Source organism: Myotis lucifugus, unplaced genomic scaffold (genome assembly GCF_000147115.1).
Source record: "Myotis lucifugus unplaced genomic scaffold, Myoluc2.0 scaffold_16, whole genome shotgun sequence".
NCBI classification, from domain to species: domain Eukaryota; kingdom Metazoa; phylum Chordata; class Mammalia; order Chiroptera; family Vespertilionidae; genus Myotis; species Myotis lucifugus.
Window position 1 is genome coordinate 5082080 of NW_005871064.1, and position 16964 is coordinate 5099043.

The 16964-nt window shown below is 46.7% G+C and overlaps 1 long non-coding RNA gene across 1 annotated transcript; it reads right to left on the reverse strand.

Moving 5' to 3' along the window:
- Nucleotides 1-13334: 13334 nt before the first annotated feature.
- LOC111822971 lies at nucleotides 13335-16413 on the reverse strand. Its single transcript, XR_001347385.1, has 2 exons — nucleotides 16264-16413; nucleotides 13335-13557 (listed from the first exon to the last, which is right to left on the reverse strand). It is a non-coding gene; the product is annotated as an uncharacterized LOC111822971 (long non-coding RNA).
- Between the last annotated feature and the right edge of the window lie 551 nt (nucleotides 16414-16964).

The following is a 16964-nucleotide window of genomic DNA, read 5'->3' on the forward strand; positions in this document are numbered from 1 at the left end:
TAGGTATCCTTGAATGCCACACTAATTAGATGGATTTTATCTACAGGTAATGGGGGAAGCCATTTAAGGGATGACAATGGGGAAGGGATGCTATTAAGGCTATGCTTCAAGAAGATAATTCTGACATGTGATGTGAGGGATGAATTAACAGAACCTGGTATTAGATGGAGGGGGACCATAAGGAGGGTTGGCTGGAATTCCACTCTTATTGTGTGAGGACTTGAACCAGAGCAGTGTGAGTATGCCAGAAAAATACTAGAGATGAACCAGCAATTCCGTCTCAAATAATCCCAATCTTCAGGAACACATCAATTCCAGACTTTTCATACTGGGTTCACCTTAAGAATGTAATCTTAGGGGTTCGTTGGCCACCAACTTGCATTCCCTATTCAAGTCACACCAGTCTTCACAGTAGCATTGTACACACAGAATTATTTCTGCCTTGGCATTTTTTATAGAATCTTTCTTTATATCCCTTTCCATCAATCCGTGCAATGCCTCTCATACAACTAGTACTCTCCAAATGTCTGCTGCATGGAGGAATGACTGAACAGATGAACAAACACATCCCAGTCCTTCCCATATTCTGAGGTCATGCCCAAGTCTTCACTTCCTCATGACCGTATTTTGTAAGCTCTGGACCACAGCATTCACTCCCTGGCCTGACTTAGTGTGCACCCAGCTGCATAGCTGGCCACTAAACACTAGTCTTGCCTTGCCTTCTCATTGTTTTGAGTACACAAATCTTATTTCCCTCCCTGGACTGCATTTCATTGCAGGCTGAGACGGACCCAGTGCAGGACCGGGCACTTGGAGGACTTCAAGAAGTTCTTTCTGAATGAAAATGAATCAGCCCCGTGACAGTCCTTCAAAGTCCTGTGGTTCAAACTACTCTAACGGCAGCTCCACCCACCCAGGCGGCCCCTGCAACATTCACTATCTATGCCGAGGATTATAATCCAGTCCCTCATGTCCACACGCACCCCTCACCTTGGGAAAATAAAAAGAAGCTTTCAAAAGCAAAGGGCAGAGAAACCTAACCTGTCTGTTTACTTCACCAGCACACAAAGCTGTCGTTCTCCTTTTGCCTTTTCCCAGCACGTACCTGCCACCCCAAAGTCACAGTTGGATTTGTTGGTGAGTCTGGGAGACAACTGCGCGTGGTCTTGGGTGCGCCCCTGCCAAGGTGGTGTGTGCACAGGCGCTCAATGACTCACACTCACGGGAAGGGGAAGCTGCAGCAAGGTGAAAACGTTTTGCCTTGTCACATTCCAGCAGTCAGCAACTCCTCCAGAGGGGGCGGGTGCACAATGGACACTCTGTACTTGGCTCAGGCCTCCAGTCCTACCCAAGTTAACCCTACCATGGCTGCCTGCAGGACTTGGCGTGGCAGGGCACAGAACAATGAAATTGCTTAGGAAATAACTGCCCAGGAGGTCCCAGGGGAACAGAGGGGCTAGAAGGAGAAGGTGGTGATATACTTGGAAAGAACACTGGGATAGGAGTCCAGAAACTTCGCCTCTACTCCTGGCTCTCCCATTCACAGCCACTTGGAGTCCCATCCTCCATACTTATCTCAGCAATGAATGGAGTGGGACCAAGGAATCCTCCATACTCAAAATTTTGTAATTTTACACACAGACCTATACACCCTCCAAATTGGATAGTGTAACCTACATAATTATTTTTCTGAGGGACAGGGGAACCATAACCCAATGACTCCCTAAAAGTACACCCTCTCCCCACTTCAAATCTGAAGGATGGAATAATTTACCTAGTCTACAAACCATTCTCCACCTGCAGCCCTGGGAATTCTTAACTAATTCCAGAGTTTAGAGGAAATGCAAATTCTTGAGCCCTGCATGCCTACCTATCAGGGCTCCAGGATGGGGCCCAGCTCCATGGCTTTTACCAAACCCTCCTGGTGGTTATGATGCTTAGGCTTTACCTAGCCTGCGCACCAATGCCATCAACTGCCTTGACCATAGAGCACTATCATTCTGTGTTTAAAGGTATTTTCCCCTTACAGTTTTACTCTTAGTCTCTTAAGAATAGGCATCAGTGCATTGTATTCATCCATGCAATTCCAGTGAACACTCAAGAAATGTTGGCTGACTGAATTAATAAATGAATAAACCAACCCAGTCTGGGCTTCCTAGCACCATCCACCTCTTCTATCCGCTTCTTTCCCAGGGTGCACATGGGCTGTCCTCACCCTGACTGCTGCTTTCCATGGTGGAACTGAGAGAGCCCTTGACATAGGTAACAGGAGTCAAAAGATTTGGATTCTGGACCTAGGTCAGGCACTTAGGAGCCCTCACTCAGCCTCAGTGTCTCATCAACAAAATGGAAAAGAAACATCTTCATGATCTTCTTCATTAGGATAAGGTTTTCACCTTCTTTTTTAATGGAACTATATGCTCCTTATAAAAAAAAAGAAATTTTAAATAATGCATGTACCTCATAAGGTCTTAAAAGCAAATAGTCACAAATATAGGAAGGCCCACAGCCTCAATCTTGACCTTTCCCAAACTCCTCCAGAGTTCTTCATCCTGAGCCCTACCTCAGCTCCATATTCTGCAAATCCCCATAAGGTCAGGCACTTCTTTCATCTTTACATGTAGAAGACACTGGCTGACTACATAATCCTCAGGTCAGAACATTACCTCTCAAAACTCTGAAGAATGTCTTCTCGTATCTGAAGTAATAGAGACAAGGGAGGCCAGCCTGGTTTTGTTTCCTTGTAGGCAACTTGTTTTAACTTTATCCTTGAAGATATGTTTTCATTATAATAGAATTTTATTAATGGCAAAGTGAGTGTAGTGTGGCTCTTGCTCCTTTTATTTTTGCTGAAACACAAGCTTTTTGGATATGTAGATGCAGGTTCTTTCTACTTTAGGAAGTTCCCTTCAATTTATTCTTTTCATTATTCAATGGACCTGACTTCTTTCTAAATTTGTCCTATACTCTTAGTTTAGAACTCTCAACACTGTTCTCTATTTCTCTCATTCTCTCTTTCACTATGTTTATTTCTTTATTTTTCATTGTGGGAGAGTTTACCCTAATCTAGCCTCCATAATATCAATTTAATTCAATTTGCCTTTATTGACTACAGATTTTTAATTCTGCTATTACACATTTTTGTATCCCTGCAATCCTTTTTTCCTTTTTCATCCTCCTTTCAGCTGATTTTGATACCTTTCCACCTCAGAACACTCCTTCTTCATTACTTTATGCTTTTTTTCCACCAGTGACATGCTTCTTCCCATTGTGGATGTCTGGTAGCTTTCTAAAATTCTTATTTTGTTCTTGCAGTAAATAATTATCCTGATACTGTTTCTCTTACCATATTTTGAATGTTTTCCCCCCTAGGGTCTCAAGTTGGATTCTTTCTTTTTACTCACACTTTAATAAAGAGAGAGTCATGCAGGGTAGTCTTGGTCTACAGGAAAAGCACAGGTCTGCTTTTGATTCTTCCTTCCATCTCAAAGCCAGTCAAGTCCTCCTCTCAGAGCTGTTACTGTTAATCTTCTGATCACCTCAGTTCCTACTGAACAGTGACAGTGGTATGTGGAAGCCAGACCTGGGAGTTCCTGAGAGCCTACTATGTGAGACTCTTCCTAACTCCACATCAGAGGTGTCGAGATGGTAGCTTGCAAACTGTCCATGGTAAGAATGTTTACACCACAGAAATCACCAAACTTAAACCAGGGCTTTAAAACAATCTAGAGAATAGGGTGTTGAGCAAATGGACAATATACACCTATCTACTATTGTTCTGCTAGACTAAGAGGGGATCCTTCTGCCATATTCTTTAAACTCTGAAAGGCTGAAATCCACAAAACTCTTTATGTCTGTGTCTCAGAGCTTTATTCCAGGAAACTTCTCTGCTCAGAAGTCAATGTCCCTCTTCTTCTCGCAAATCTCTGTCCTCTAATCTTGCCCATTTGTTTTCTGAGAGCTGTAGACTTTGAAAATACATATAATGATGTTGGGGAAGAGACCATCTTCAGTTGTTTTATTAATGTTGCCCATGCAGTAGACCTGATGACTACCTATTTTTCTGGCTGACACAAATTGTGAGTTTCGGCTCCTAAGGGGCAAAGGGTACAAAAGGATGGAGTGTGAGCCTACCTGACTACAGACAGGGAAGCAATTGTATTTTCAACCTAGGCTCATCGCCCTATAGTTAGAAGAATCCCACCTCAGATTCTGGCAATAGATGGTTTGACTTTGGCTTTGGGGGTGATTGAGCATCCACCTTTCGGCATGTCTTCTAAGGTATTTCAGTGGGGAGTCAGAAGTAGCTTCCTGACTTGGGGTACTTTGCATGTATCTGAAATCCTCTTCCTGTTCCCTTGAGTTAATGCCTCTTCATTGCTCAGGCTCAGGTCAAACTGCACTTCCCTGGGCTTCATAATGCAGATCAGGACTCCCTGCTTTGTGCCTTTATTACACAGGATTTTCTTTCCTAGCACTTACTACATTTTTTAATGAATGCATGTGCCACTCTTGGTTTCAACTCTGCCTACCCCATTAGAAGGTAAGTGCTAAGGGTAGAAGCTGTGTCTGTTTGGCTCATCACAGAAATCCCCGAGCCTGGCACAGCTCCTGCCCCATGGAGCAACACTCCGAAATATTCGCTGAGTGAATGTTGAATGAGAGGCTGTGTCAAAGGCTAGCCAGGTGCAATTTGACTCAGGTTCCCATGACTCTGAATGATGGGCCTCTGAAACCCTTCCTGCTGCAGAAACACCCAGAGGAAATGCTCCATAAACACTGATAAATCGATCAAGTGACCCAACTCTTCCCTAGCTCTCAATCAGCAAGGGCAAAAGCAGCTCTGCAGCACAGTTCTCTGACCCTGCAAACACACCAATGGCCTACAGCAAAGAAAGAGGCTCAGACTCCTGGCATTTTTCATACTCCACACCTGGGTGGTACCTTCCTGATCACAGTTCACCTCCTCCAGGCTGTGATCCCTGATGACTGCACTCCCTACATTCCCCTAGCAGCTTCTCCTGAGCCTGGGCTCCCCCAAGTCCCACTGATTGGCATCACTTCATCAACCCTACTACTTCCTCTGGCTGGTCTGCCCTTTCTCCTTTCTCCACTTGGTTACCTCCAAGTCATCCTTCAAGAACTGGGTCAAGTTTCACTTCCTTCATGAAGACTGGCTGGATCTTCCTTTTCTATTCCTTTCCCCTTGTGTGTACACATGTGCATACGTGCACTCACCCATGCTCATGTGCACACATACACACACACACACACACACACACTCACACTCATACTCACAGATGGTCTTAATCAAGCTTCCCTGGGCATTCTGCTATGAAAGCATTTAGCAAACTGTATTGCAATATTCCATTTACTTTTTTATCTCTCCCACCAGATCAGGACTTCCATGAAGGAAGAGGCTGGGTTTTACAAAAGCCTCTACCACAGTTAAGAGCACAATGAACACAACTGAAAGTGTCCAAGCCATGAATCTCCTTGAAAAGAAGAATGAAAGGAGCACTACTTTGATGTCATAGGTTTGGATGACTTAGCCTTTCTTTTTTATTTGGTAATTGTGTTCTTGGAAAATATATTTAAACTATTCAATTTCATTTGGAAATTGGGTAATAATCCTACCTCAAGGCTGTTTTGAAAAGTAATTGAAGATTAAATAAGATGTTTATGAAAGAACCTGTTGAGAATCACCTTACTGCATCTTCAAAATGTGGGGGAAGTTTGATTTACTACCATAGTCTGTATCATCTATGCTAGCATTTGGCTAAATGCTGCCTTCTCTTCGCAGATCCCAAGTAAAGCCTGAGGGACGGGGCTAGAGACCAGCCTTCTCCATTTCCCTCTACAATAGGAAGTACATACAGTAGATTAATATGTACCTGATAACTTCAGTATTTTGACATTGCTGGAGTATTGCTTTCCCCTCGTTCCCAGTTTGTTTCATAGAGGAAATAAGACTTGAGTTCAGTCATTGAATTCAGACTCAATTCCCTGCCCTGCCATTTGGAGCTGGGTGGCCTTGGGCAGGTTCCTTTTTCTCCCTGGGTCTCACCATCTTCATGTGTAGAATGTAGGGTATGATGCAGTGGATTCTGGGGCTTCCTCTAGCTCTGTCAGTCTCTGGTGCTGAGCTTCACCTCCTCAACAGAGCCCCCTCAAGGAGTGTCAGTACCTTCCACCTCTTTATAGATTTTACTGGCTCTGCAGCTCTTCCTGGCTGAGTGTCACACAAAACCAAGAATCAGACCCTGTGCTCGGGTTCTCCACAATAGGGAGCAAAACAGAATCAAGCTTCTGAAGCCTGAGGCTGGGCACACTATCTATTCACCAACAGTTCCAACAATAGCTACAAAAACAATGCCTCCTAGGGAACCAATAACACAACAGAACAAGCCTTGGTTTTGGGCACTTGGGGAATCATCTCTGAAGACCGGGCTGGGCCAATCCTCAAGTCTACAGGTCTGAGCTATTCAAGGCCGCCATTTCTCCGTGCAGTCAATGGAGGTACTCAGCTGCAGTGCGAGGTGGGGTTAGACACAACCAATGGCCTTTAAAGACATCATCTGTGTCATCGGGACAGCAACCCTGTGATGCAGAAGACCTGTGCTCATTCCACAGATGTGAAATCATGGTCCAGGGAGGCTAACAGTTTGCTCACGGGCACACACAACCGATGCCAGATCCACAATCAAATCCAAGTCTATATACCCCAAACCTTGTGCTTTTACTGACATCTGATGTCTCTAAAACACAGTGATGCCAGCTTTTAACCCAACACTCTCAACTGCATCTGCAGAAGGGAGCTCCAAAACCAGTTTGCCACGGACTTGCCACATCACTAAACCCTCTGGGCAACAGGTTTCTTCTCTGCCCTTCAAATGTCTTCCCAGAATCTTATAAGGAAAAAGCAAATAACATATACAGAATGGCACCTAGGTAAGTTAGATATCTCAGGGTAGACCTGTAAGAAGGAACTGTGATCATAGTGTGTCCTGTGCAAGCAGAGTGGAGAGATCCACAAGGCAAAGAAATGATTCTAACATTTAACAGGCATCTAGTATACAAGGGCTTAAGTTTATTATTTGAACTAACCCTGAGATGGACCAACCTTACAGATAGGAAAAATTAAGGTGAGAAATTTTTTGAAATGACAGAGGTAGTTCTGTCTGACTCCAAATGTCATTTGCTTTCCTTTGAACCCACAATAGCATAGCATCTGTCTTTAAATACCCAGAATTAGCAGTCATTTAAGTTCCAGTGTTCTACCGTGCCTTTAGTCCAGTGGGGATGAAAATGACAGGCTTCCCTGAAGGCAGTGACTAAACTGAATAATTAAACCGATAATAAATTCTATAGTCTTTCTTTCTGGGCCTTCTAATTTTTGACTCCATGCCCTATTCAGTCTTAATTCAAATACCTCGATTTCTCAACCATCTGATTCAGCAACTGCTTTGCTTGTTGTCAATTGAACATAAAGATTAATCTGACAAGTTTGTGCTTCTGCCACAGAAGAGATGTTAGGCATCCCAGAGAGCTAAACAAATAGTAGCTCCATCTCCATCCTCTTAAATTTCTTATTTAGCACCTTGAACTGCCATTTCCATATCGCATTTACTGAAACTTGTGCATGTCTTTCTTCAATTATACACCAAGCTCCCGGAGGGGAGTATCACTCATTCTCAATGCTTATATGTATTTTTGGGTTTTGATCTAAAGAGAACTCTTTTGAACCCAGACTGAAGAGTTGGTGGCTGACAAGAGCAGGGGTGGGCAGGACAGTCAGATGTTAGGGTTCTCTCAGGTGTGGTAGGGATGGAAATTCTCTGACTAGAGCACCCTTGTGCTCCATACACTCTGAAAACATCAGCCATGGTTCCCGTCTCAGGTCAGGGGAGATGTAGCCTTGGCCTGTTCCCCACAGGATCCCATTCCATTGGTCTTGCTGCCCGACATTCCACAAAGCCCTGGTCTCTGGGAAGTGGTCTCCTTTCTGCCTCTACCTTCTCAACATGAACATCTCCCCTGCTGCTCTCCTCACAGTTCCATTATTCAAGACTTCAGCCCAAGCCCACCTCCCCCTTGAAGCTTTCCTAATATGTCCAGTTGCTGGAGGTGCTGGCCTTCCCTATGCTCTCACTGGAGTTGTTACTTAGCCCCAGACGACCGCCACTGCTGTTCCCCCACTGGTTTTCCTGGGTTCTTATGGTGTCTTCTGCTAGATTAAGAGCAGAGACAAGGTTCTCTCCATTCTTGGGATCCACGCAGCACCCAGCAGGGTCTGGTCATACTTATGCTTAAATGCCAATGAGCAAACAAAGTTTGCTGAACCAGAGGGTTGAAGAGTTGGTGAGTTTGAACGACAACTCTGAACAGCTAGATTGGGTCCAATTTAAAGGGCCCTGGGTTTTGTCCTTCACACTGTAGCCAGAAGACCTCAGACCACCAAGTTGCCTGCTATGGGTGGCCAGCCCGTCAATGTCAGCCAGCGGGACCTTCATCCTCAGGCTGCCTTGCTCCTGCCAGCTGCAGTGCATGCTGGTGATCAGCATTCCTTTCGTGGGGCAATTCCAAATTCACATTCAAACTTTGCCCCATCCCTGCTCCAGTGTGAAAGCTACTCTGCCACCAAGAATGTCCCTGTGTTCCAGTTCCACCATCAAACCACAAATCACATCCTCCTCAAAGCTTTCCTGGACTGCGCCTCGGCCCTGATCACACAAATATCATACTTCCACTCAAATCATGCTCGCACTCGGCTGCGGGCTGCTTTCCATCCGAGTTAAGCATGTCTCTCCAGACACTCTGTCCACTCTCCAGAGGCAAAAGCCCCCTCTCATACCAGACCTTTCCTGCCAACAGCGCCAGAAGCAATGGCTCACATGGGCTGCAATGCTGAGACTTTAATAAATATTTGAGGATCAAAAAACCGACTGTAATCGAGCTCTAGAGTACAAAATAATGAGCAGAAAGGAGGCCCACAGGGCTTTCACATCAAATCATCCTTTTTAGCCACCATTATTAATCAATACTTGTAAAAAAATCAAAGCTCTCATTGTTCAAATAACAATAGGTCACAGACACAGCCACCAACAACTGCAAGGGGACTTGCCACCCAGATTTCATTATTTTGCTACAAGCAGAACAACAGTGCCAACACTTCTGATGAGCGTGTTGGGTGGGGCTGCTGTGCTGGACTCATCAAATTCAGCCTCTCCCGTCTCCACATCTTTCCAGCTCCAGGTTCAAACCCCAAGCAGTTCTTTCCATGGTAGAGCCACACATCTTTGGCCGAGGGGAGAAATAATGAAGACACTGCTTCTCACTCAGTTAGGCTAATAGTGTCCCATGCTATTGTTTCCCTACCCCAGTCCTAGGGTAAAAGCAACTGCAACATCTCAGTAGCTTGCAGAACTTCCATCTTCCTCAGTATCCCACCAGTGTGCTCCTACGTGGGTCAGGACTCCGGCTGAATGTTCACAGGGCCTCAGGTCAGAGCCCAGCTTTTCTGATCCCAGTTCAACCCAAAGCACAGAGGCTTCTCTCTGGCATTGGACAAACTGTGGGTCACTATCTTTGATCTCAAAATGCATGCAACTAACGCAAAAGTAGTGACTGAACACAGGCCATGGCAGGGCAGGCTCTGCTGTGGGGATCGAGAAGACACCTCAGGGAGCACAGGCATGGCCCCAGTCTTCGTGCCCAATGAACTCTAAATAATAATAATAATAATAATACCCAGCTTCCTAGATCCATGAGGTCACGAAGTAACCACAGCAGAGATTCCAGATGCCTCGTGGGCACCAGAAGCAGGAGCAAAGCCCAGAGAGAGAAGATAGTTTAGATTTTCCAGAAGCTCCTTTGTCTACCTCATCTCCCTTGTCTCGACTAAGTTATTTCACCGAAGAGGACCAGTTTACAAGAGACACAGAGTCAATTTTTGTCTTCCTTCCACACTATTCACTATGGTGTTTCTTCCCACAGCTCACCATCCCTCCTCTCCCAACCCGCCCTCCACATCTGGCTCTCTAGTTCTAACTGGTCCCATTCCCCCTTCTATAACCTACTTCCCCACAGTAAACACTTAGCAAAGTGTGCCAACCCTTTGGGTTGGTCTGCATGGGAGTTGGGCTGCCATCACAGGGGACTGAGGAACTCTGAGCTTTAAGAAAGCTTGAACTTTCCTGGGACACGTCTAGCTGCAGAACTGCAGAATTTCATAGTAAGCCCAACTCTTTCACTTTACTGTGATAGGAGTGACAAGGCAATGTAACTTGTCCCACATCAAATGCCAGTGGCCAGCCAGCCCAGCCTGTGGCCTGCCTCTCAGGAGCCTTTCCCTGGAACTTTCCGCTCTGAGTGCTTCTCTGCTCGGTCTCCTTTTCCCTTGCGGCCAGCCTCGCGCCGTCACCCAGGAGCGGAGAAGCACTTGGACTTGAGTAACAGACAAGATTGCATAGTTAAGTGCCAAAATGAGTGTGGTGGACAAGAAATGCAATTGGCATTTTCAGAGAAAGTCAAGAGCTGTATGTGCTATTGTGACGATGAGACTCTAGTAGGCACTTAATAAATATTTGATGATTCGATGAATGAGTGACCGGTAGGATGCACATGTGGTAAAACATCATCAACTCTTAGGCTTTGAGGGAGAAACTGAGAGTGGGCGATTGGCCCTGAAAGACTGCCAGAAGTACAAAAGCCATTGACGCAAGTGGCTATTACTCACTTTGTCTAAGAGGTCCTCAATGTGCGCCTTCTCAGGGAGCACGAGCCAAGCTCACCTTAAACAGCATTCACTTTGAACATTCTACCTTCACATCAGTTCTGTGACTCACTCATGCACCAGGAGTCACTGGTTCATTCGCAGGGGCAGGGCGTCCTGGGGCAAACTCGGTCCCTCTCTTCAGGGACCCACAGCCTGGGGAGGTAGTGACAATAAACAGAAGAAGCAGCACAACCCACTGCGAGGCTAGAGCTTCAGACCAGAAGCGCTCTGCAGCCTGGGGGTGGAGCTGAGAACTGGTGTGCTGTCCTAAGAGGTAGCAGTGCTAGCCAGATGGGCCCGATCAGGACCCCTTCCCAGAGGAGGTGGTGAAGCATAACCAGCTGAGGTGTGGAGGAGACCTGTGCACACAGTGCCCCGGGACAGCAAGGAAGCCAGTCTGACGGGAGCAGAGGCCTGCGTGTGTTGTGTAAAATGGGGTTCACTCGAGAACAACGCCAGGTGCCTGGGGCTGCGCCAGGAATCACAGGAAAGAGAAAGAGGGTTAAGAGTTAGGGAACAGCCCTTGGCCAGCTTGGCTCAGTTGGTTGGAGCATCATCCTGTACACCAAAAGGTGGCGGGTTCAATTCCCTGGTCAGGAAGTGAGAGGGAGGCAAAGATCTATGTTTCTCTCTCACCTCAGTGTTTCTCTCTCTCCCCCTTTCCTCTCCCTAAAAATTTAAAAAAAAAAAAAGAGGGAACAACTGGACTGTGAAGCCCTTTTCCAATTCTAGAGAAATCACTGGGTTTGCTGGGACACAGGTAATCCTGTTATAAGTTCCTTTCTTTACAGAGGCTAAAACTTCTGTCCTGAATGTCACTGCTCAGCCACTGTAGCCCCCTGATGGGGACCCTCCCACTCATACCCTCTTCTCTTTGAGCATAGGAAGCATTCAAAAATTCAACTGAGTCAACTCAAGAACAGAAAACAACTATTCCCTGACTGTCTTAGAACATAAGGGGCCCGTGTAGGCATTTTTGGCCATACCGAGGGGTTATTAATCTCTGCGCTATGGTGACAACGATCTCAGGACAGTATCCAGGAGGCAGCATGGAAATCCTCTCAGAGTCCAATTACAGAAATTAGCTGGCATTGTTTAATCCTCACAACCCCTGTGAAGTAGACAGGGTAAGCATCTTATCCCTATTTTACTGATTAGGTTACTGAGGCACAAAGAGGTTCAATAACTTGTGGGGGAGGGGGAGTCATTTAGCTGGGAAGTAAGAGGATAGGATCCGAAGCAAACTGTCATATCAGGTGGGATGTTCTCACACTTTATCACACAGCTCTGGTCCCAGGTCGGCCACCAACCTGTGTCATTTACGCAAATCACTGTATCAACTGCCTCATCTGAATGAGGATAAAATGCTTATCTGGTCTCCCTCCTTCGGAGAATCAAGAGGGAATTAGGATGTGAAGATATCTTTGAAGAGGGCAAAGTGCCATGTATATGAAAGGGAGTATTTTTTAGAGAAAACAATAAGTTGGGTTAGGGAAACAGTTTTCCAAGCTGGCAAAGTTCCGAAACACTTATCTGCTCGCCATTCATTCCTGTTCCTCCCTAGCAAGGGAAGAGGCATACCTGGGGACAGCTCACTGGCTCATCATGCATCTGCCAATCAGAACCCTTCCTCCCAGGGGTCCTGTGGACTTTGGGCCTGGTCACCTTCTTCATTAGACCCTTGGCATCATTTGCTCTGAACTGGATGGGAAGTCAAGTGTGGGTTTCTAAACAAAAGGCCATTAAAAATATAACGTTTCCTCAACCTTAGAAGGCACCCTCTAAGGATGGCGGGAGGTGGGGGAGAGGACCAACTCTGAAAAGGGACACAGATTCCCTCTGGACTTTTAAAACTGTAAGGACCACTAACTTAGGCTCAGTCGTCTAACTAAGGTTATCAGTTCCCCCCAAACTTTATACTGCCCCCAAACTTGCTATGTCCAAGGAGGCCTCAGAATCTAATAGAAGGCTAAGTGAACATGGAAATGAAAACAGAACCAAACAAGAATGGAGGAAGGCACTTTCTATGAAGTACTCTGTGGCTATCTGGGTGTTTACTTTTCTGCACCAATCAAGCGTTTGGCTGCCCAAAGTGTCCACCACGTTATGAAGTGTGTGTGGAACACCAGGTCGCCTTTAGAAATTGCTCTAAAAGAGGCCCAAACCTAAGGCAATATGCACGATGATAATACTCCTTGCCTAATCCTGGCCCAAAACATTTGGGGAAGCTTACTCAGTCTCTTAATATGCCACTGCACAGGAATGGAAGTGAATTGTTTTGTTCCATTCTTCACAGGAACCCAAGGACCAAACATGGTGACCTATGGCAAGAACTCTATGAGGTTTCATGTGTGTTTTTTCAGGGCAGCTCTCTGGGACAAGAGCAGCCTCCTAAACCCCCACCCCACCCCACCCGAACTGTCCCACACTGTGGGTCTCTGAGCAAACTCAATGACATCATACGATTTTTAAGGCACTGCAACTCCTGACAATGCTAATGTGTTAATAATAATTTACTCCGTTCTTCTGGCAGGAGCAGAACTGAAGCAACTTGAAATGCCATCAGCAAAACATTATTTATTTCCCATTCCTGAGCAGCAGAGAAAACAAGGTTTCATTGGCTGGGTCTGCCTTCAATAGCTTTCTGGTTTCAATTAAAACTTCAAGTCTCCAAGGGGAAAAACTGGCATTCTGGGAGGCTGAGGCCCGGCCAAGTTTCTGTGTCTCCTCGGAAATCCAGAAGGGATGTCCCATCCATCTCGCTACTTCTCATCTTCCTCCTGTTGCATGGGATAAAGACGCTTCAGAGTGAGGCTGAAGTACAACTGCAAACAACGACCAGTCCGAAAATCTCTCTTCCTCTGAAGGTGCATTTTTGTGCCAGACAAGTATTGATTCAGCCCCAGATGGAATTGAAGGTCAAGAGAACAGCAGAGACAGAGTTGGGAATCCAAGGAGAAGTGCCTGCCTATGTATTTCTTCTTCAGCAAACTCCTGCCTCCTGCCTCTCCCCACTGACCATTTTCAACTAAATTCTACAAAGATTCCATGCACTTATTTTCTCTTTCCCTCCAACCGTCTTTTAGGTCAAGTAATTTACCAAGTAGCTGGCCATGAATAATACAAGTAGAGGACCAGAAGCCCTCGTGGCACCACAGGCTCCTTGGTTCACTCAGGGATACCCCCAGGCTTCCTCTGTGTGAAGTTCAACCGAGTCTGCCAACAGCGCCTTCCTATGTAACATTCTGATGTTAACACACAAAAGATCGGATTACACCCCTCACTTGTCTAGCCCATTCATGAACATATAAGGCAGTCGATATTTTCTCCCAAGCTAGAAGTGGCCCCTTCCTAACCCACACCCCTGCCTCTCAGCCACTGGGCCTTCTGTTCGCTCCAAGCCTTCCCCTCCCCCACTTCCAGTTTGTTTATTCCAGTGACACATCTATTTTCCCGGCTAAGAGAGACAAGTCAGTTGGTTTCCCTCCTCTGGCCTAGGATTGCATTCACTCACCACCTCCTCCCCCCAGCCCAGCTCGGGTTACTAGAGAGGCAAGCAGCTCTCGCAGCCCAGCTCTAACACCAATTCAACTTCCCAAGACTAAGACATTTTTTTATAAATGGGGGGAGGGGAGATGGTGTGCAACAAAGCACTTTCAGAGGACCTGGTCTTCATAAACTCTCAGCCTATATTCCCTGAGATTTGCGAAGACTCTGGATCAGGCACACTCTTTTGATCTGTCGTAATGCCCTTCTCTCCTAGCAAGCAACTCCTTTAAGTAGGGAGGAAGAAAAACACAGCATCTTAGGCTTGGTCCTGAAACTTGGGATTGCCAGGGCAGAGCCAAAGAGAGTCTGCCTCCCTCAGGGAGTCTTGGGAAGGTGGAAGCCACAGAAAGCAGAAGGGGGAAACAGTGACCCCGGATTGTAAACTGGCTACATGCAAAGTGCCACAACTTTCTCCTCCCTTACAAGCCTCCTGGCCAGTTGGCCCCGCCTCCCCATCCCTGCCAGACAACATCTAACTGGGGTGTGCAAAGGAAACTCTCCCAGACTATCCAGGTCTGGCCCGAGGTGCAGATGTGGCCTGCACAGACACCACCCTTCCTCTCCACATCTCCCTTCTAGACCCACTCCTGCCCCCAACACTCTCTCTCTCTCTCTCTCTCTCTCTCTCTCTCTCTCTCTCTCACACACACACACACACACACACACACACACACACACGTTTGCAGATGAAGATGAGTTCAGGTGGGGCACATCCAATTTACTGGCGTGAACTAAAGGAAGGTCAGAAATGGGGCTGAACTGCCAGATAGTTTTGATGACAGCTACTTTATGAAGTTTAGTTTTGGGGTGGTTTTTTTTTGTTTTGTTTTTGTTTGTACAAATCTACAAGAAAAGGAGAAAAACAGGATGAAGAGTAAAGGAAAAGAATGAAAAATCATGTAAGAAAAAACAAGTAATATTAGTATTTCCTTAAAGACCATGGACTCCAACCAAACTTGAGGGGGTTAAAAGGTGATGGATTGGGGGGCGGGCGAGGGGGGAGTAGGTAGAGTTACGAAGTAAAAATAGCTGCTGTAGAATTCCAGAATAAATTGCCCTTCTGGAGGAGAGCGTCTGCAGGGATAAAGACACACACAAATTGGCCTTTTAGTATTAGGCATCAACCATGAGATTATCAGGACAGTTGATTTGAAGCGGAAACAAATCGGAAATCCTTCCCTCAACAGTCCTTTTAGACCAACATACACACCCTCAGAACCCACACAGACAACACATAAAGAATAAACGCAGCATCAGGGGGGCAATAAGAACCCCCTCCCCACACTTCCAGGACCTCTAGCCTCATCTCCCACTTCCAATTGCACAACTTTCTGACCTCCAAAGAAAATATTTCCAGTTGGATCCGATTTCAGAATTGTTGTAATCAGTATGGGTCAGGAGAGAAGGGGTGCTTGTAGTGTGTGGGGAGGGGAACTGGAAGGCAGCATTTGGGCAGTTACTTATTTTTTTAGAAGCAGCATGCTCTACCGATCACAAATTGCTATTACCCAACAATGCTTCCAACACAAACAGACACCAAAAACAGCATCCCCGTTATCACCATGTTAAAGACCTGCCCGGTCCAGTTCACCTGACTTTGTCTCTGTGGAACTTCTCAGGCAGTATCTTAATCAAAGAGATCATGGTTTGAAAGACAAAAACAATAAATCGATATTGAAGGGATCCCTTTCCGGAGTGATTTCCCACTGGAAACCACCGAACGGGGGAAGCCTGCCCTTAATTCCCAAGCCCACGGTTCCTCCAGAAACACACACAATGCGTGCTTTCAAAAAAGGCATTCCATTCCTCTGCTTTTAAGGGAATTCCTGTCTTTTCGAAGTCCCCAAAGCGGAGAGCACAAGAAAGAGACTGGGATCCATTGATTAAGATTTTAGGAGAAAGACTAACACAGAGCCACAACACAAGCACACACCAACCTTCGCTGGCTGGACCACTTCTTCCCTGTTCTTCTTTCTATTAAGGACTCGTTAGATTCTGATACATTTCCCCCCCAAAAAAATCCAACTAGGTTACAACGTAGCTCTCTAGCTCCACTTAACCTGCAAGTTACAAAGAGAGAGAGAGAGGAAAAAAAAAATCCTGCCGCCTTTCCACCCCTTTCCCTCCTCCCTCCCCCTCCAAGTCCACTCCACCAACACCAAACCAGCCAGCCCTGGCAGGACTGAGGGAGGGTGCAAAAGGCGGGGGAGGGGATCAGATTAGGCGAAACTCAATAAGCTCGCAGCCCTCCAGCCCAATGCTTCCACCATCGCCGCCACCAACGGGCCACCCCAAAGGAGCCGGCATCGCTGCCCACCCGCGAGCGGGCCGGCATCGCGCTCATCCTCGGCAGCCTCGCCGGGACCCGCCACCCGCCCCCCGGCCCCCTTTTCCCCTTCCCGCCCCGGTGCGATAGTCAAAAGCCTGGCCGAGGCGACCGTTAAGTTTTGCATGCAGGGGAACACACACCGCCCCGGCCCCCGACGTGCGGGGCCCCGGGGAGCGTGGGGAGTCGGGGGCGGGGGTCCCGGGCGGAGGTCGCGGGGCGTGCCTCACCCATGACGAGAGCCCCGGGTTGCGGGAGCAGCCGGGTTGTATGAGACCATGCTCGAGTGTGTTACTGGAGCCCCTAAAGGAG